Genomic DNA, 20834 nt, shown 5'->3' with positions numbered 1-20834 from the left:
TAAATCGTCCCGAGTTACGCTAGTGAAATGCAAATAGCGGCGCAGAAATTCTTCGATTCACTTCTGAATATCAAGTATCGAAGATCAGCCGTGTATAATCGCGCGTCGAACGCCGAGATCATGTTTAGCAGTTTCCGCGAACGCGAAGCTGCATATAAATCAACCTCCTTCCTCCGATACTTTCTTCGATACCATAAATTTCCATGGATTTCTCGGCTGATATTACGCGTTGTATTTGTATACATGAAGCGAGCCTTCCAGCGACGCTCGAAAATTCGATTACCTTGCTCACACAACGCCGTGTCTCAAATTATGTTCAAGCGAAAGAAAATCTCAAACGACGCCTCACGAAACTGTATTTTAAAACTTTCAAGCCGGCGATGAACAGGTCACCTAAATTCGAGCCGAGGAACTTTAGGAGGCTGAAATTTTCTTCAATTCCACGAGCAATTCAACTTCGCTGACCCTAAGTCGCTAATTTTGCTTACCCTGGAAGAAGCATCTTTTTTTTTTAATTAGGTATGAGCTTTGTGGGCTTTTATACTGAAGTAGTTAGACTTTGTGGTAGAGGTTAGTGTCTTTTAAATAGTTTAGGGTGTTTTTCTATGGTCCTGGGATGTCAGATCCGTGTCTTTGCTTCTGTATACCTTCAAAGCAGATACTTCAAAGCTTCTTTCATTGACCACTAAACAAGTTTCTCACTGACAAACTGTGCCTCATTTTTCTTAGAAAGGCTCCCCAAGAATCCTTGCAGCATCTCAGTCCTTTCCACAACTCACTCCTCTATGAAGTCCACCAGCCTCCAAACTTATTCATTAGTAGTGGCCACTTGCCCAACAAGTAGAATCATTTAAAAAACTATCTGCATACCTTCACTGCAGATACTACGAAACTTCTTCCATCGACCACTGAACAAGTTTCTTCCTGGCAAATGGTACTTCATTCTCCTAACAATGGCTCCCCTAGAATCCTCGCAGCATCTCAGTCCTTTCCGCGACTCACTTCTCTATGAAGCCCATCAATCTCCAAACTTACTTATTATTAGTGACCACTTGTCCATGAAGTAGAATTATTTAACAACCTATCTTAACAGGCCCCTCCAGAAGAATGTCTTCTCTAAGATGACACAAGAGCAGCAAAGTAAAGTTCAGCTGGTCTCAGCTGGGCTTCCTCGTACTTAGCTCGGAACTTCCCGATTCTGTATGCGTCATCGAGCATAACACAAAAGAGGGAGCTTTCCTCCGCGACAGAGAGGTGCCGAGGAAAACCATAAACAAAGGGACCGATAGAAGGGCGAGGGGGGTTGGAGGGGGCGCGATAGTTAGGGGCGAGGGGGAGGGTGCAATGTAAGGATCTATTTTCGGTACGCTTATTCTCCTGTGCGTACAAGTTGTACGTACAAGTAGTGGGACGTGCAACGTTTGCGCGTTTCCTCTCCAGACGATCTGGCCGAGCGAAGTCGGAGGGATCGGCAACCTCTGCCAAGCACACGAGGGAGATTAAATTATTTATACCGGCCACTTTGGCGCGCCGCCTCGTTTCAAGCCTCGCTCCGATATTCGATTATTATCGATTACGTGCTATTAGCCCCGGTACCCGTTTCGACGTCTTTGCGCCAGTAGGCCTGTAAAATTGGAGCCACTTTCTCCTCCGCCTTTCCCCGTCCACCGACCCTGCCGTTGCTTCCTTTTCGTTCCCTTTTTCGCGATCCATAACACGGTCCCCGCTTCTTTTTTTCTCGCATTGCTCGAATTCGTTATGCATCCTGCGATATTCTCTACTTAAGGGCATGCTGGTAGGATTGGATTTAAACTTGGCTCGTGTGCGAAACGAGAGGTGGTTCGATTGGAGAAGAACGATTCGTTATAGGAAAATTCATTAATAGAGTGATAATGCAGGGGAAATAGCAAGATGGGCGTGAAAAATGTATTTGGCGAAAGGTGAAGTATAAGTAAAGTAGGGAGGAAGCAGAATTTAATTGTTGTAAATTAATTAAGGGGAAACCTGGTTTAGGACGCTGGGAAAATCGATTTTTTTTTTAATCGATAGTAATACTCATGGAGAATGCATTAATAAAGTTACAGATAGAAATTCTGTATTTTTCTGTAATTAGATATAGGTAAGTACGGACGAAAACTTCAAACGCGTTTTTCTCGAAACCACGTTTTCTAAACTTGTGTACACGACAGAGAAAAATTTAATCGACCGATTGATTTCGCTCGGGACTTTTTAGTTACATACTAACCAACCATCGTCAATGATTGAAAAACATTTTTGCAGAAATTAAATTCAACAATTTTTTGTTTTGCATAAAAACGTCGAAATTTTTTCGTTAAAATCGTAACTTTTTCTTTAAACTCTCATAACTTTGTCAATTTTAAACTTTTCTCTTATTTTTTAATTCATCAATGATATAAATTCGTGGCAATTAAGAAAAACTTAGGCTTTTTTATATCAGACAAAAATTGGATCCGCTAGAATGTACAGAATTTGACACCTCCGGTGGCGCGGCGCTGCGAAGATATACCAATTAATCAATATTAACACTATTCCTACCACGACCGGTGAAATGACCGTTTTTAAATTTCGATTAGAATTTCCTATATACAACGTAATTAAATCGCCTTTAAACTTCACGACATTTCCTCAAATATACGTATAATACATTTTTCAATATTCACTTTTTTTATTTCTTATTTTCGGAGAAAAATTTGTAGTCTGTCTTACCTTCCGCGACCGATCATTTGACCGGTCGCGGTGGGAATAGGTACACGTGAAGTCTCGGTAGGAATAGTGTTAAATGAATTATTCTCGAATAAAAAAATGTTTTCTTGTTGTCTAAATATACAGTAGAACACCCTTAAAGTTTTGGGAAGATTCGTTTTATATATGTTGAGAAAATAATTCTCAAAAATCACCGCGTTTTCAGCGCCCTAAACCAGGTTCCGCCCTTAATGAAACCTGTGCAGGTACATGTGGGGGATGCGTTGATTATTGGAAAGAATTCCCCATTTCTGCCTCTGGAAATTCGTCTAATATCTTAAGAAATTTTCGTATCTAGTTCTATTCACTGCCAGTTTCTGCTCCAAACCTCGATTTCCTTGAAAGCGACGTTTAAAAATATACTCACTGATTCGAAGCCATTAGTAAATTATTTCCCGAGTCGAAATCGGTCAACGATAATATACGATTCCAGGCCGTTGACGAATTTATTAAAATTCCCTCCGCCCAGAAATAGCGGGCCGGCGGTTTTTGCGGGACGATCGCAAATAACGAAATTAATTCTGTCTCCTCTGGAATGAAATTATTGAACCGCATTACCGACAATTACTGGAAAACGAGAATCGTGTTCCCAGCGTAATGCCGAATGAAATTCATCGACTGCATCCGCGGAGAGTGAAAATTACTTTCCACGGAATTTATTACCATTACACCGTGTTGCATGGGGACCGGTTTCAAAGGTAAAATCTCCGGCTCGTGAAATGATCGAACAGTGTAGTGCCTAGTGCTGCTAAAATGGTCCCTCGAAAACACTTTATGGCTTCGTTCAGCTTAAGTTCAAGGACTTCGACGCTTGAGGGGGCCGGAATGCATTTTAAATTCGTTTGAAGATAATCGTGTGAAAGAAGGGGGGTCGAATTTCGTAATCGTCTGAGGCTTTTGACACAGAATCGACCACACGCGCGTCGTGCTCGCGGATATATCGAAGGTGCAGTCCCAGACAGATCCCACGCGTCTAAATGCACGAGCTCCTTTCATCTAGCGTCCCTCCGTTTGTCCCTGTGCGGTTTGCCGGCGTGTACCCGCGTGTAACGTGTCTCGTATGTATTACTGACGGTGCACGTTTAAAGCATTGCTCGTGCAAATGGCCCTTTAGTGCGTGTTGGAGCCAGACGAGTTTACCAGCAAGCGTAGGAAGACTAGTAGTAGGAAGGTTCGGATGGGAAACGTTGGGGGTGGATGATATATAGAGACAGCGAGGAGAATGGGGGTGGATCAGGAAGTGGGGGAGGATGAAGATCGACAGATGGAATGAATTTTGTAGGTGACTGAAGAAAATGCAGATACTTTTTCTCTGCTTTCGTACCGTTAAGGAACTAGTTTTTTATCAGTTTAGAGGGCTTGCCGCTTTAATATTTATTTTTAACCTAATAAAACTTTAAACCATAGACTTTTTTTATACTAAAAGATGAATTAATGGTTAAAGTTTAAGGAAAAATTTTAAAAAGTTGAAAATAAATATAATTTAGTTATTTATAAGTTATGGAATGATAAGGTGACTAGGAACTAGTTTTTGATTATCTAAAATACATGGGAACTAATTTGTTATCAAGTAAGGTAATAATATTTGATCAGAAAGCCATACTAATTAAAAAGAAAGTACCAAATAAACTTAGTTTTAGTATTATACCATCTAAATTTAATTTTGTTTTATAATTTTATAATGTCCCAACCTAATTTTTATTCAGGTGATCAAAAATTAGTTCCACAAGAAAAATTTGGAACTAAATAATGATCACTGACTTTTCAAGCAAAGTGATACATATAATACTAAAATTCTTGCGCTACATTGTAAAGTAAACTATTATAAGCAAAATGTATGAAAGTACCTTTTTATTAAACTACCATTAAGATAGGTAAGCCAAGGGAGCTTTATAATTATCAGTATAAACTGGACAGATTGACAGGAACTGAAAGATCTCATTAATTTAAAGAATACGTCGCGTAGGTGCAGTGTGACATTAGTTCATATTCATAGGAATTGTTCAGATTTCTGTGCAAAATGAGAAAAAAACGCGATCTATCAGCTAAACAGTCGGGAGGAGATGATGTGTCAATAGCTTTGAATGGTCACTTCATTTTGCTACTACACCTAGCTAAGTTAATATCCACTTATCATTCCCAAACAATTGGTTTCATTTAAGATATGCACTCACTTATTGTAATAATATAATAGAAGCGTTAATTAAGTATATACTTTATTAACGCTTTGTTCCATACCATAGAAGGTATAGTACTACTTTTAACGTAACCTGAATCTTATCAATGCTATTACATTATTACAAAAAGTGAGTGCATATCTTAAATACCATAGAAGGTATAGCACTACTTTTAACGTAACCTGAATCTTATCAATTCTATTAACCATACGCCGATACCACCACCAATTCTATTAACTATACATCCCAATTCACCTTCAATTACGGATCTGATTACTATATAGTAATGTATGGTTAATCGGTTTCATAGAGCTTAGCAGAGAAATGGAAATAAAAATTAGAATTTCAATCGTCAGGCAACAGATTGGAACATCATTCGCATAAAAGATGTTCATAGAGAACTAATTGAACGTCAATCTTCATCCTCTGCAGCGAAGTAGAACGGAACCGACGGTGAATTTCAAACAGAAAAAAAAGTCGTGTAATGGAATCCAGGGGTCAATTTAATTTCTCTCCTGCAGGAGTTCTATATTCTGCGTTGCAATTAAATTAATGAAAAAAGAACCGGGGCGATAATGGGGGCAATTAAATCAGGCTTGCTTAAAATTTCATACGTTATTCGAGATACATAGCTTCCGCGTGAAAAATGCACTAAAAACTAAAAAAATAATTATTTTCTTGTACTACAATTTTGATGGTGTTCACTTTATCACTTTTTTTTAGTTTTTAATGTATTTTTAATAAAATCGTTTAATATAATTTGTTTTATATAGTTTTATGCAACACAAGTACAACGATAAAATAAGCAATTAGAGATAATATCGCGCGTCCTCGAACAAGGGTGTAATTCTGCCGATAAAAGACAAACAATTTACTTCACTGTCTCGTAATTCCCTTATCGCCAACGTGATATATATCGTCTATCTAAAAATTCACGGTGCAGAAACTCATTTGCCCCGCGGAGCAGCGCTCGTTTCGGAACAACGTGTGGTGGAAGAGCACCGTGCGAACGCGCCCTTAGCCTTGTCGCCTCGTGACTCTCATGCGAGTTCCTTGCGTGAATAAGCGAGCCTCGTGCTCGAGAACTATGCCAACTGCCAACTATTATGTAATGCGTCGCGTCTTCTTCGCCCCGTTTCTCCCACTTCATCCTTCCTCATAGTCTGCTTCTCGCCTCTGTGCTCGTGTTTCCACGACCGCGTGTACCTACGGTGCGACATTCCGCAGAGAATTCCTCGACAGGTGTCTAAATACGCTACCCCCATTAAAACTGGCAGCCCCGCAGCCCCGAGGGAAGCTCGTGCTTTTATTCACAGGGGTATAGAAAAATCTGGCCGAGTGAAACGACACCACGCACGCGATTTGATGTAACAGAACATGTGTCCATAGTTGTGCGCAGTATCGCTCATTAGCATGTGAACTAGATACGAAGTTCAGGTTCACTGTATTAAAGTAATTAATTTCTGAATCAGTAACTTATTTACTAATTGAGGCCAAGATAATGATCGAGTACAATTTCTCAGTCGAAGTTAGAGCTATAAATATGCGAATATTCGAATAGTTCGGATAATTTCGAATACGAATACATTCTTCGAACAATTCAAATATTTCGAATCATTTCTTTAAATAATTCGAATATTCAAATATTTCGAATAATTCGAATATTCCGAATATTTCGAATAATTCGAATATTCAAATATTTCGAATAATTCGAATATTCAAGTATTTTGAATAATTCCTTCGAATAATTTGAATATTCAAATACTTCGAATAATTCGAATATTCGAATAATTAGGAGTATCTTATTCTTGACATTAGCGAAAAAATATTCTCCTACTTTTGTAGCTTGCTATTGAGAAATGTATTCTTATTTACATTTCATAATTTCCAGTAAAGTTGAAAGTAAATAGATGCATTTAATTATTGGATATTTGTACCACCTACATTCCTCTTATTAATTAAGAGCAATGTTACGTGCAAAGGTTACAGAAATTAATTTCGAATTATATTTCTGTACCGATGGTATTCGTTGAGCACTTTGTAAGTTGTTGTATTAAGTGTAAATTAAACAACGGTTATTGAGGTCGCCTGATTCTTCGCAGAAGTTTATTTTCGTGATACGAGGCGGCTTGCAAAGTTGCACACCCACGGTCCTCGATAAATGGAAGTTGTAGCATTGTCTCGAGGCCAGCACACTTTACTCGCGGAGCAACGATTGTAACGAGTATTCGCTCTCGTGTAATGACTCAACGTCGTTTATGGAATATAAATTTTTCTGTTGTTCCCTCTTCATACCGTATGTGGTAAAAGAATTGTTCCCTAAAAAGAATGCCGCTACTGAAAACACTGAAACATTGAAGCTCGTGAGCTACGAACTGGAGCAGCTTGAGTACTCCGAAAAAGCAAGCCAAACGTTACTCGAACCGTCGTATATGCGAACCGACTACCTACTTCAACATTTCCAGTAATTTCAGACAGTTGCGGTCGACCTGTTCCATCGATTCGAAATAAATATTTATTTTTATATTCTAGATATACATAGATCAATCTTTTGCACGTGAAACAGATAAAACTCTTTTAGACTATCCTTGTCAACAGCAACCAGAACCTTAGTTTTCTGATATCTCATCATTCGATTTCTAACTTAAATTCGTTCGATTTTATCACAAGCGACTTTACGCGGCAGTGTTCAGTTTTCTTGGAGAACAGTTGCGCGGAAAGAGGGACGAAATTGGTAAGAAGAGAATGATGATGATGCGCGAAACGTGATTTGTTGGCTCGTAAGATGAACTGTCGATGACTCACGGATACGATCTCGCGATTCCTCTAAATTGCAGGACGTAAATCCTGCGACCATTCGAGGGCCATCTGTCTGGATAGAGTACGATCTAATCTACGATATCCTGAAGATTTATCTCGCCAGAAATTTCACAGTATATTTCGGAGAAAGTGGAAAAATTACTTTGAGAATTTGAAACTATGAAGCTGCGTGGCGGCTTTATAATTTATTTAGAGAAATTTGTGTTTTAATTGATGAACCACGATAGGATTAACTATTATTCAATTTTATGTATTGCTGTTTGCAGAGTTTATTAATATATATATTAATAAACTATATTAATAAATATATATATATATATATATGTGTGTGTGTATATATATATTATTTTTTAAATATTTAATTTAAATAATAATTCAAGTCAAAATGTAGATTATTATAGGTTATATGAATTACATTAAATTTAATTTTTGGATGAAGTATTTTAATATAATTTTGAAATTGGATTTAAAAGTAAATTTATTGAATTAAATTTATTAAAGATAATTTTATTTAGTGTACAAATTACCCGTCATCCACGTACCATAAGAAGATCACCTAAAATCACAGAATTCCCATCTGTCTTCACATTTCCCAATCACACCATATCAAGTATTATAAATTATTACATTTTCCTCGAATGTTTTTCGCCTTTTCCCCAAGTAGATTTCTTACAGGAAGCTTCATAAATGAAACACAGATATTCCTAGACAATATTAATTCATTACAAGTTTGAGGAATCATTTCATCTGAATTTCTAATTGATTGCGGGGGAGAGAGAGGGGCAGTTTCTCTTCACATTTTGATCCAACGCTATCAAACGCGCGTAGAGACACTCGGTCAATACCTCCCGACGGGAGCCTTCTTCTCTTCTTTTTTTCTCGTCGTTCAACTGGTTCGACGCCAAGACCCGAAAACCAGTTCATTGTCAAGGACCACCAGTACCCGACATTCTCTTTTCTTCCCCGCGAGCGAGAGGATATCGTCACTCCTACGCATAAAGGAACAAACGGTAGTCGTGATTCTTTTCAGCATCCGCGGTTCGTACATACGCGTGGAGTATCGACCGTAACTGCACGCCCACCTTTGCCTTCCATCTTTCTCGATATCTCGGAGATTGTTTACCGTTGGGCATTGTTCCCTGACTTTTACGGAAACCCCCTCCGAAGCGATTAATCCTCCCTCGAAGGAGGCAGATGGAGAGGAAAATGACGATGAAGATAGCGTTCGAACCAGTGCTGACTAAAGAGGAATAGAAATTTCAATCACTTTGGTACATTGGTTTGACTAAGCTGAATCTTCCTGCCGAAAGTTCCTTCTTGTGTCGTTTTTTTACGCAAAGATTCGGTGTCCTATTACGTCTGTAATGGGTCTCTCAAAAGTCAAAAAATATTGTACAGAAACCTGTCACCTACGTGACAAACTATTATACACGATCCCATTAATACCAAAATATTGACAAGTACAATTCCTGGCAATAAGTTTGGAACCAAACGCAAAGTTACGAAACTAACGAGAAATACCAATATTTTTTATATATAAAATGCAACGGTATTCACGTGAAACGCATGGTAAAGAAAGAACTTCCCAAAATTATTAAGAATTTTCTTTATTATGTAATAAAAATATAGAAGAAGCAAAATGTTGCTTGGAAATAAGTATGGAACATTATGAATTTGCAAAGTAATTAACAATAATTTATTCAGTATTTATAGCACCTACCTTGTATTTTCTGACAATTGTACATGCATATTAGTTAGTTGCTTCATGGTTTTCATCTCAATATTCTTATTTCAATACTCTGGCTAAAATCTGAATCATTAACTTGTTATGGAAACAATTTTGAAGGCATTTTATTTTTTGTTTATCATTATTTTATGCTTTACTCTTGTGTTATAAAACATCTCCATAAAAGATGTAACTTATTTTAACCTGAAAAGGCAACATATTACGTGAGCAGAAACTGGTACAAATAGTGAGTAGAAATACGTAAATCACAATTTTTTGTGAGCAGAAATACAGAAATTTAAAGCATTATATTTAATTACAAATTACTAGTACTTAAACATCTTGAAATATCTTTCTTAAATAGTGTTCGACTGGTTCCTTTATTGTTAAAGAATTAATCTATAACTCTGCAAATTTTCATCGCAAACAAATTTTTTACACCTTCTTTCCGACGAGTAACCCCTTAAATGAGCAGAAATTGGGACATTCGCCTTTGCTACTTCTCGTTAGTTTGGTATCTTTGCGTTCGGTTCCAAACTTATTGCCAGGTGTTGTAATAGAAAACAAAATTACATCGAACAGTACATCGAACTCTCAGCCCTACTACCAACCCCCCTGTCTTCTACGTAAATCTTAACCCTTAACTGGTACCCAGGGGTCGCTCGTGACCCCAAGCACCCAAAGTTCGATGTACAATTTTCGGTTGTCTAAGTTGGTAAACTGAATTTCTAATTAATTTCAAAATAATACTTTAACTTTCTACGCTCCTATTATTTCCTACATTACCTAAGAAGAAAATATTCATAGTGGTTGCTCTAGTGTCGACTTTACAAATTTCTGTGCCCTTCTTTACTGGGGGTCTGCCACGACCCCAGTATACCAGTCACGTTTGCCAAAAACAGTAAACCAGTTAAGGGTTAATACCACCAATATCAATTTCTAACCCTTCTACTCCGTTCTTCGATCATTCCCTACTTGTACCAGAAACCTGAAAGAACTGTCCAGCACAGAGAACCTGCTCCCTAATGAGAACATTCGCAATTTCCCGCAACCAGTACCGCCCAAAACGTTCGCGTCCAATATCTTCGACAAACAGGACTTCCTTTTCCGCTTAATCCATTTTTATGCCGCCAGCCGGCGAACGCGGTGAAAATAAATCCCGCGGCTGTTGCCGCGTGAACGAGTGACTTCAGGGTCTCAAGAGCCTGTGGGCCGCGATGTTGCCTGCCTCGGGAAAATACCGGCGCTGGCCGACGGGAATAGCGAGCACGCGCGATCGCCTCGTGATTTGCTCGGTGCGTTTACGCGCAATGTTTTCGTCTTGTCGACCGACTGTCTGGCGTCACGTTACTCGTCCGCGCGGAGCAAACGGCCCATGGAACTACCGGTTTGAACCGCAGCCCGATCCCGTCTGGCCTCCGGCAGGCTCTTTCCTCCCCATGGGCGAATAATCGGATCTTGGATCTGGGATATCGTGTGTACACGCACGTGCTAACGAGCGTGTCCCTACACGGCCAGGGGTGTCTGCGTGCAGGTGAACAAGACGGATCGTCCAGGCCCCATCGCGAAACTGGTTCTCCAATCGAACGATCGAACCAGTTCACTTGGCTAGACGATCTACGGTTTTAGAACGCGGCGGGAATTGGGACGATAGGTCACTCCACCGACATTTTCAGCGGTTTCCTTTTCTCCAGCCTCGCCATTTCCTACCTTCTGTCGCCTCGTCAACCGTTCCCCTCTAGCCCCTTCGGCGCGATGCGTGGGTGTTGCTCTGCCTCCTCGCACGCGTTTCCAGGGGATGTTGAATTAGGGGGCCTAGTGGAAAATAGGAGCACGCCACCGTTTTGTGATTTTAGGGGAAAGTAAATTGAAGGAAAAATTGGTTTCGTAGGAAATGCGATACGAGATTGTAATTATTTTAAACGGTAATTGAATTAGATGGTAAATGACAAGTGTTATTAAATTTCAGCTGAAGAAATAATTTTGTTATGCCACGTGCCCTCAAGCAGACCCACTTCCACTAGGTATGTGCTTTTTCTCAGCGTGAGGAAATTTTAATATGATTTTGAAACTCGATTTTTTTTGTTTTTTTTCGAAAGTACCATTCTTCCCGAATAAAGTGCCGTTTGGTCTTTGTTAAAATTCGCAAGATTAAGGGTGTTACAGCCGAAAAGGTCGAGCGCGTCATAAACCGTTTCTGCGCGCACGCAGGCAGACTAATTCCTCTTTCGAAACTTTAAATGCGTTTTTCTCGGAATCATATTTCCTCTTCGTTTTTGCAGTGATTGCGAAAAAACGGAGGTACAAGTCAATTTGAAAAAAATGCAGCATATGTGAATCTAGTTACGACCTGAACCTACGCGTAAGTCTGTGAAAACCTCTGTTTTGACAAAGAAAAAAAATAAAATGGCTCTTTTCCCTGGCGGAAAATAAAGTTTCTTTAAAATTTGCCACTTTACAGCCGCCATTTTGCACGAAAAAATACGACTTTTTCCGTCGAGAGTAGTACAACAACAGGTTCATGTTGAATTTTCCATTCCTTTCATTATCGCCCTAGAAAACATTGCCAAAAATGATTATAACTGTTTTTTTTTTTAAATGTGTTTATTTTGCCATAAAGAATACGTAACAGTTTTTTTATAAATGCTTACTAGGTATAAACACAGCCGAATTGGCACCTCGTTTCAATAACAAATATATTCTAGGTAACAGTCTCTAACGAGCGCTCGTACTTAAATAAAATATAGGTACTTAATTTTTAATATATGTTAAATTGCACTTAGTTAGCTTCCCCTATCTTTTCAGCGATAGAGCAGTTGTACTGTGTTTTCCCTGGAGAAATCGGCTCTAAACCAGGGAGTTGATTATAACTGTGCTTCGCACAAGGTGGCCTAACCCCTTAAGAGCTGGTGGAATAATACTAAGTTGCAAAGAAACAAAAATGTGGCGTGTGCCTGTTCCCCACTGATCCCCTCAATTGAGGAACATAAGTACAGTTGACAGATTAGGGGGACAAGGTATAGGAAGATGATCAGGAGAATAAATAAAATCCTTACTCCAAGAAGCATACAACCTTCCACTTGAAAAATTCTAGAATCTACAATCTCCTATACAACCCCTAAGACCTACACACTTCCAGAGTAGGTACATAAAATCCAACAACAGACTCAAACTTCCTCACAGCCTCTCGAAACCCCCTCGAAGCGGAATAAGCTTTTCAATCCCAGTAGCCTGTATCCTCATTCGAGGGCTTTTACAAAGTTCCTTCTTCACACACAACAAACTTCTGGCCCATTTAACTATTTCTAATCCCTCTTGAAAAGATACCACGCTTCTTCAGCCCACCGATTTCCCACCATCCGTTCGTTAACTCTGCCAAAACCTATCCACCGCGCCAACTGTGTGGACACCGCGCATCTCGACAGCTACCCCGTCACGGAGCAAACTTCCCCGGCCGTCGAAGACTAGAATGCCCGATTCCTATCGCTGGATCCTATCGCGCGGCTGTTTGTTCGTCGGCGATAAAGGCGCGATAAGTTCGCGTTTCCGACTTTGCCGGGAATCATCGGCTCTCAGATTGTACTGGGCCCCGATAAAAACACTTCCTGGGTGCGCCAGGTCGAGGTGCATCGCGTACGTGTGCAGCTGTCCGTGGCTGTGCTTGAAGCTATCTTTACCTGCCGCTGGGGCGTTGCGCACGCTTAGCTCCTCCGCATAGTGGAAAGCAATTCTTTCGTTGTTCCCGGGGAGGGCGCCGTACTTGGCCCTAGCCGTGTATCTGGAGTGCAGCCAGGTACAAAAGGGGAAGAGGGGGGAAAAAATGGAAGTGTGCAGGCTGGCAGAATGGAGAGGCAGGAGCCATTCGACACGAGATCGGCAACAAAGGGAACGTGTTGCGGCCGGATTACTGTGCATATGTCGTCCTTTTTGCACGAGAGGTCCTCCTTTTTCACGCTCCTCGCAGATACGTTCACCTGCTATCCAGTTTTTCTCGCGATCCACCTCGAATCGCCAGACGCGATTTACCCCGAAATGAGACGAGGCCGATTACAGGGCTGCGATCTTGCATCGCGATGGAGTTCTTATTGCGAAATGCGTGCACGACGCAGGCAGTTCAGTCGGTGCGATCGCTTTTTACGAAATAGCCGCTCTGAAATGTTATTTTGTGGTAAACGCAGCTTGCAGGGTGAATTTAATGCTGTGCCGTGATCTGGACCAATCGAGTTTAATGTATGTATTAAAAGTAGAGGATTAACGGAGGAACTGAAATCGTTGCTGTCAGAAAAAGGCAGTCAGAGTCTGCATCGCAGGTTCTGGTAATCAGAGTTGCAAGCAGAAAGGAAATTAGTTGAAAACACGAGAGCACATCCCATGACTTCGTACAAAAGATTTCCTCTACGTTGGTAGCTGTAATAGTTTCATTGTAGAGCGTGTTAGAAAGCACGAAGTTAATTTAATCTCCTGCGCGCCATAAAACGTTGCTTAATTCGAGTTGTATGCTCGAAAGGAATAACACTAAGTGACTAATAAAATTTATGAGTCAATTGGACTTATGTGGCACACGGGCCGCTCTTCGTTTATCTTTTCCGCGTCTCTCTTCGAGGTGTAACGCCACACAATAGCAAATCTACTGTATGTACATGAGGCATTGAGAGCAAAAAACGGACCACATTTTTGCGAAATTGGGTCAGTAGCACTAATGCATTTCAGTAGGCTGTACTAATCATATAAAATAGGAATTTCTTTTTCAATCTCCATGGCTCTCAATGCCTTAAACATTATCTCACCACAGTGTCATCATCCCCGCAATTTCAACTGCAAAATCAGTTACTAAAAAATCTTTCATTTCCTCACGTATCTCATCCCCTTCTTCAGTATACTCCAAAAATAGTGCAAGACTACCAAGTGAGTTCCATTCAACTATTTCTCCCAACCAAAATTCAATCAACTTCCACAATAGCAACAGACTCCATTTCACACATCGAGGAGGCCATCGTTCAAAAATTACCCCTCGTGGAATTTTTCACGTGACCAGTCACTGAACACACGACTCCTCCTCCGCTAGGGAACCACATCTTCTCCCCGGAATTCGTTTCGCCGACGAGAAAGGTTACGAGACCATTCAGCCGCGGTCTCAGTTTCAGGATGCATAAGCGAAATCGTTATCACGTAGCTCGCGACCAAGTTCATTCCCGATTCCGTTTGCCTCTCGCGTCCGCGTCGAAGACGCTATCTTCGCCTCTGGAGCACGTTCCTGTTGCCGTTCGCCCAAGTTATTGTTGCCGTGGCGCATATACGCGACAATGGCCAGCCAACCTAGATACTATAGAGTAATATCTATGCTCGTATGTAAACCGTCCGAAGGCGTGCACTATGGGGAAGCGACGTGCATTGTCGACGTCCCTACAAAAGCCCGTTAGACGCGGCGAGAGACGCCGGTTGCGCTTCATGCAAAAGGACCAATCTCCGCTTGTCCTGCGCGAACGGTCAGGAGTTGAATGTCCACGGTGAATCGCCCGGCGAGCTTTTCATTTCGCCGTGGAAATCTTTGGCCGAGGAATCGCGGTGAATGGGCGCCCGGTGGCTCCGGAACGCCCTCGGTCACGATTTGAATCATTCCAGAAGCGTTCCCCGTTGTGGCTCGAAGGAATTAACGAGCTTCCCGTGTTTTAATTAGAAATTTGAATGATACGATTCCGCACGTTTCACTCGTATGCAGTATTTTCATGGATATTCCTTTTCTGTTCTCTGCGGACTAGTTTCTATATGCTCAGAGTATGTTGATCGGTCCATTGAAGGTAATGGGGAATGGAGGATGAAGTGAATCGAGTTTTCATATTCTGGAGTAAAGGGAAGATGCCCTTTTTCTGTGCCAGAATGTATATTAGGATGACTCTTATTTTCAACCTGCAATTTCGTTCGCTCTCACCCCCTAATATGGTTCCATTTCATAAATAATAGTTCCTGAAAAAGATTATTGCAGTGAGACAACAGGAAAGAGTGTCGAACATTCATTGAAGTTTGGAACTCATTAATAGTTTGAATTTAAAGAATTTCTAAAAAATGGTAAGCCCTATCGAAATTTCCTTCAAATAATATTAAAAGAGCATTCAATTTTCTACAATTACTGTATATATAAGTTTTTCGTGCTTCCATCCATTTTTTAGATAATAGCGCTTGAATATAGAGGGATCAGCGTTCCGCCTGTACGGTGCGCAGGACCTCTTTATATTCAAACGTGATTATTTAAAATATGGTTGGAAGCACGAAAAAAGTATGTATACAGTAATTGTAGAAAATTGAACGCTCTTTTAATATTATTTTAACAAAATTTCGATAGGGCTAACCATTTTTGAGAAATTCTTTAAATTCAAACTATTGATGAATTCTAAACTTCAAGGCCTGGTCCGCACTCTTTCCTGTTGTCCGATTGCAATAAACTTTTTCAGTGGCTACTTTTTCATCAAATGGCAGCGTTCTAGGGGGTGAGAGCAAAGGAATACAAAAAAATACCACCCAAATGTATATACCGAATTCCTCTCTTCCCCAATTTCTGTTTCCAAGTAACTTTATATGAAATATTATTGCAAACAATTGGTTCAATTCCATCCGAAATCATGTAATCTTGAACTCCAACGGTGACGCCCTTTCCCCATCGAACAATTGATCGAGATTCGAATAGAGTCGCACGCGATGGGTCCTACGGGGAGCGGCGAGGCACGAGTCGCGCGGGGCCCGCTGCTGCAATAAAATTCGCAAAACGATGGTTCGGGTTGCGCGCGCGGGTCACGTTTTAAGTATCATTGCCGCGATATGAATTACACGGTACGAAGCGCAAGCACGGCGAGCGGGCGACGTGTTAAACGCGTGTGCGCTTCTACTAGCGAGTGGCAAATCCAATAAAATTAAACGCCGTACGAGCGCGATTCAGCAAAGCTCGTTACATCGCCCGGACAGCTCAATTTACGGGCTGGAAATAAATTGTTAATTCCTCGGCGGAATGGTCGGCATAATCGCGGAATGCTGGTACCGCCGTTAATGGACGCTGCGTAGGACGAGTGGCAGCGTTATCTGGTGCCTCGGTTACAGCTTCATTTGCGGATAATCGAGGAGGGACACTCGAATCTCGGCACCGGGCGGAAGTTACCATCGACGGGTATGGGAACGAGGAAGCGAAGGGAGTTATAATTGGGTCGAAAACGAATAGTAAGCGCCAGCTAATGGCGGAGGAATGAAAATGCCGCGGGCAAACGAGCTGGAGCACTCGGAGGAGCCTTCCGGTTGCCGCTTGCCTCGATCTATTTCCGGTAATAATCATTGCACAGGCATTCAACTTTTCGCTGCTTCTCCTCGCGTAGACTCATTTTCCTTTCGCGATATTAATCGAGGCGCCAGGGGTAGGAAGCTGTTATTTGTAATTCTGGAAATGTCGGCGGTAGGAGGATTTTTTTTTTATGAGGCCTAGAATTTATGGGGAGAGGCTTACTGGCATAAAGACATGGAAATAACGGAGGGGTTAATTGTTAACGAGGCGGGAAGATGTCCTTAGAATGTGCCGCTTCACTCGAGTTAACCTTGGGGTGTTCCGCGTCACTCGCTCTCATCCCTGTTCTTCGCTCGGTCTCCCCTTCCTGCCCCTCTTAAACAACCCCCATCAACTGCATCCCTTGGAAAATTCCCGCAGGAGAGATGAGTCATCTTGGCGATCGATTATCCCCGTGCTCGGGAATCTGCTCGCGGCGGGCCAGGCTAGATTTTATCCACCCCTGTCGCCATCGTCGCGGATTGAAATTCAAGATGGGGAAACTATTCGGGGAATCGGAAACAGATGCTTTTGAACCATCCATTCCGCGTGCGATGATTTCGAGGCAATTAGTTTTTGTTCGGAAACAGAATTTAGGCGCTGATAGCACAGCGGTCTTTCAAGACGAAGGTTCGGATACGAAGGATCATGAAATGTCAGCGAGTTACGTGGGAGATTTTACAACGCATTGGCTAAATGATGTCACGAATATTTTAGTGGGAATAATTAGGAGTCAAAGTGTTTGGCCTGCCTCGCACTGCGCGTGAATTACAGTGAACTAGGGGAACATTGACAGCCGCCGGGATTACATTGTTTTACGTCAGATTAGTAAAACTTAACCTGTTAATTATGGTGGTTCTTATATGTATGGTGAAAAATCAGAGTTTTTTAAATTTTCCTCTGACCCTCTCAGAAGTTTCCAAATAGTTTAAAAGAATTTCGTCTAAAATTTTGTTAAAATATATTAAGGACGAAAGGTCGCTCCATGGCATTGAAATGTTACTATTATAAATTGATAGAAATGTTTGCAATAAGGACAAAATAGTTTTATTAACTTTTAAGTGAGAGTATAATATTAAAATTTGGGCACACATCGCATAGACGAAACGGGTTTATAACGAGGGTGCACTGTATCGTGTTGTGGCATAAGGCTTTATATGCACATTTAAATTTCTCGAATCAGCAGCTCTAGAATCAGATGCAGACGCAAACGCTAAAATAGAGAAAAGCATGGTTTCGGATTCTGATATATAAATATGAGCACCGTTTCATTAAAATTGACAAGTGACAATTATGGAAAGTCGCAGTTGCCAAACTTGTGGCACATGCGATATATAAAGTCCTTGAGCGACCTTTATATATCAAAATATACAAATAAAAAACACAGAGATATTTTTTTTGTCAAATAGAAGATTTTAAGAGGGTCAGACAATGCAAATTTTAAAGTTGAAAAATAAGGACCACCCTACTGTTAATGCTATTTATATGCAATGCTATTAGTGCTATTAAGAGGTAAAAAATAAAATAAAATAAATTTAAGTGTCAATGTATCTTACTGGCTTCAGATTAGTAAAACTTAACCCGTTAATACTATCTTTATGATGTGCCAATGTTACCCCTGTACACTAACGTTTTTAACATGTATCAAAAAGGAAAAGGACAACAATTTTATGCATTTTGACACTTGTAGCACAATCACAAAAGATGCAATGTTATGATAGGATGCTTGAAGCAAATGTAAACATGTTAATTTTGAAATTATATAACAAAATGTTTCAAAAACCTGCCAATGTTCCCCCAGTTTGCGGTATTATGTCTATCGACGCGACCGGTTGGTGCAAAATTTATGAACGTCCAGGTCTATTTCGGTTTCGTAATATTCAGCCGTCACGTCGATGAAACTGGTTTGTCTCAATTTATACGCGTCGACCTAAAAGCAGTTAATCATTACCGCTAATTAAAAGCCCCGCGCGGGATCCGCGCTGCTAATTAATTTGTTATGATCGATTCAATCGCTGCTGCTACGCAGGTGAATGAAGAATCTCCCGGTGCAAAATGGATATTTCGAACCTCCGAAACGAACGCGTCTGGAAAATTGATATCGCAAATAACACGGGGAAACGAGCGCAAAATGTTTCGCGGTGAATAACAGAAACATCGCCTCGATGTAATTTCCAAAAATGCTTTTCTCATTAAATTTCTGAAAAATAAATTGAAAACAAGTTGCAGGAACCAACCTTTAAATTTTCTAAATTCAGCACTAAAAAATTGCTATATCTTTCAAGGTATGTGCTTACTATTTCTTGCGAATGAACGATTCGTGCTTAGCATATTCAAAATTAACAACAGTGCATCTCAAGTTTTATCTATCATCCTTAACTCGAAGTGTATAAAATATAAAAATTGATCAATCATCGTCGTTTTCCTCGATTGCTCCTAGAATACTACCGCAGAGTAGCTTCGAAGGAATGTAGGAGAGCTGAAATCGCTCTTCCAGGCGCAATCATTTCGTTGTGGAGCGAGCAATTTCAGTTTCTGTCAGCTCGCCTGATACGTCTGATGCTTTTGAAAAAACACGAGAGGCCAGCACGCGATGTTGTTTTCGGTGGGCGACGAACCGCCGGATGTGACGTCGCACCGAGCGCGGAAAATCGTGGAAAGCGTTTCCTCGCTGCCAAGACTCCTCGAGGGTTTGCCGAGCGGAGAGAGCTCGCACAAAAGAGTAGGGAAGAGAAGAGAAGGGACGAAAGTTGAGATCGATACGAGAGCAGACGAGAGTTTAGCGATTCCCGCCATTTCGTTGAAATTTATACGATTACACGCGTCATCTTTCCCTCTGCTCACCGCTGTTGGAATAGTAACTTTCATTAAGCGACAGCGAAACACTTAATCGTTTTACATTTTCCCATTGAAAGATCGTTAGTTCTATGATTACGTTACAACAGATTTGTTGCAAGAGGTTTGATAGCAGGTAAGTCGTTAGTCTGTTATCGGTCATTAGCGAAGCGAACGTGGCTCTTTTCGACGTGAAATCGAACAAACCTTCTCTCCCACTCAGGCTTCTTCAAACAGACCTCAACGTCTAAATTTATTCCGATGCGGTGTGCCAATCATTTCAAGTAATTTATTGGTAGAAGTACCTACTTAGAAGACAACGGTGATCTTAAATTGTGCACTGGTTAGCTTGATTAATGGATAGGACACTGTGGGGTTAAGGAATGAGCGAGGTCAGAAATATATATCCAAAATCAATTTTCTTGAAATATTTATAGGGAATCAAAAAAGGGTGACCATTAGAAATTTGTTAAAAGAACTCCACGAGTAAAGTGGTAATTATTTTTAAAGGAGCAGTACACTGGGTAAGAAATATAATAGTTTTAATTAAGTTCTGCATACTTCAGCAATTCAATATAAATTCTTAATCTTTAATATTGCGTTCAATTCGTGTCGTTCGCTGTTTTGCAACATTAATTCACCTTTGTTCCAATTTTACTAGGAACAGTTTTCACTGCACCTATTCTAATTCTAATATCTTGCTCCCTTTTCTGTTAGAGCATGATAGATCTCTATGTAAACATTTCGTTCCTCTGCCATATGTTCCCAAAATTCATTAGGATTTTATTATTTCGGGATTTAAGTCAGACGCTGCTTGGCCTGAAAGAGCAATTTTTTTTCTTGATTACGCTTCGAATCTGATTTTCGACAGAGGTGTCCCCATTTCGTTGTTTATTATTTCTCCCACGTTACAGAAGCGCTTTCATCCTCCACCCAGTTTGTTTCCACCTGCGTTTACATTCGTTTCGTTTCGTCAGAAGGTTTAATTAAATCGAAGCGGTTTACGTTGAACGAAACTTTGCCTCTTTGTGTTAGCGAACGTTTGCGGATCACCGTGTTACGATCAACACCTCCCCCTAGGCTCGAAATTGGAAAATCCAGTCCTTTGTTTGGAGTACAGGGGCCGTTTCTCGGATTGTTGTTTAAACAATCGCGACGCGGCGAAATACTTGGACTACTCGTTTGCTTCTTAGCCTGAATACGTCGGTTA

The 20834-nt window shown here is 40.7% G+C and overlaps 1 protein-coding gene across 1 annotated transcript in view; it reads left to right on the top strand.

Annotated features, from left to right (window-relative positions):
- LOC143371496 (uncharacterized) overlaps window positions 1–20834 on the top strand; it is a 609947-nt gene that overhangs the window by 82258 nt on the left and 506855 nt on the right. The gene's annotated exons all lie outside the window — the stretch shown is intronic.

This window comes from Andrena cerasifolii, chromosome 7 (assembly GCF_050908995.1).
Source record: "Andrena cerasifolii isolate SP2316 chromosome 7, iyAndCera1_principal, whole genome shotgun sequence".
Lineage (NCBI taxonomy): Eukaryota > Metazoa > Arthropoda > Insecta > Hymenoptera > Andrenidae > Andrena > Andrena cerasifolii.
This window is presented reverse-complemented; position numbering and strand designations above follow the sequence as displayed.